The sequence below is a fragment of the Sinohyriopsis cumingii genome, unplaced genomic scaffold (assembly GCF_028554795.1).
Source record: "Sinohyriopsis cumingii isolate HCF-2022 unplaced genomic scaffold, ASM2855479v2 utg001808l, whole genome shotgun sequence".
NCBI classification, from domain to species: domain Eukaryota; kingdom Metazoa; phylum Mollusca; class Bivalvia; order Unionida; family Unionidae; genus Sinohyriopsis; species Sinohyriopsis cumingii.
Window position 1 is genome coordinate 49,224 of NW_028316060.1, and position 1,439 is coordinate 50,662.

The 1,439-nt window shown below is 34.7% G+C and overlaps 1 non-coding gene across 1 annotated transcript; it reads right to left on the minus strand.

Annotated features, from left to right (window-relative positions):
* Positions 1 to 272: 272 nt before the first annotated feature.
* On the minus strand, positions 273 to 344 carry Trnah-gug (transfer RNA histidin (anticodon GUG)). The gene has a single exon. It is a non-coding gene; the product is annotated as a tRNA-His (tRNA).
* Positions 345 to 1,439: the final 1,095 nt, after the last annotated feature.

Below are 1,439 nucleotides of genomic sequence, written 5' to 3' on the forward strand. Positions count from 1 at the left end.
TAAGCTGGAGCGATTTTGCGGAAATTTTAATTTGTAAATTGTTTGTAGGTTACCTAAAACTGGAAGAAAATATCCATTTTTGTGTTGAGATGCCTTAAAGAATTCCGGAATATGACATAGATTGATACGTTTGCTTTGTTCTGTGCAAGTTTGTTAGATACAACGTTTCAGGAAGCAGTGTAGGGGGTCAAAAGCTATAAGGTTGTCGTAAAATATAATGCTGAGGTAAAAAAAAATCTACTCAGCTATGCCATGTTCGCGACAGACATATATGCCGTGACCAGGATTCGAACCTGGGTTGTCGCGGCCACAACGCGAAGTACTAACCACTATACGATCACGGCTGTCACTGCTGAGCTGATAATGCGGATAGATTATACCAATATGAGGATAGCAATCCACGGTGTTTCCGATGGAACACGTCTCACGTGTAATAATCTTTCTGAGATTGAATTTAGTGCACAAGTCTCTATGAACATCTCTAAAATATATACTATGTCTTGTCGTCGTTCTCAGCGTTTGCTCGACCTCCATTAGAAGAAAATGCCAGAAGACACTAGTGAGGGCAGTGGGAGTGCACTGGAAGAAGCGAAAACCGCAGATTCCGGTTAGAATCATGCGAACGATCAGTTGACTTACAATCGTCTTATATATATATATATATATATATATATATATATATATATATATATATATATATATATATATATATATATATATATATATATATATATATATATATATATATATATATATATATATATATATATATACATTTAAGATTGATATCTTGTCTTAATCAAGACGGCAAAGAACGCACCAATCCTGAGGATAAAGTACTGACACAAGAGGAGTGGTTGGAAATTAGACGGTTAAATAGATCGCAGAATTTCATAAAATGAACCAGAACTGCTTGTCGTTGGAATCACCGTTCAAATACTTAATTCGGTCTTTTGATCCACTGTTTGAGTGTGTTCACATTGACAGAAAAGTAGTTTTATATTTTTTTAAACTGAAGCTCATAGAAATAGGCGAGGTGGTCCGAAGAAAATATGGTATCGTTTTTTGCAAAGGTATTTCCGGCAAAGAAAATAGATGAATTTTCCTGTAAATTAAAACGCCTACATAAATATGATCTATATTTTCGTCACGTAGAAATATCCGAAGTGGTCCGAATAGTCAGATATGTGACGTATTGAACATCTGTCATTTTGACCCGATGTGGTTTGCATTGCTTTGCTTGTAGCATAATCAGTGCAAATGATAAATACTTTGAAGCTGAAATGATTCATAACATTTTCGAATCAGAATACCTTAGGTACACTATTCGAATGAAAAAATAAGGATAAATCTTGTGTGTGCGTTCTACATGTAGTCCATAATGAAACCACATTAAAGCAGCAAAATCGACTAAAATGCAAATTCACACTCACAAGGAA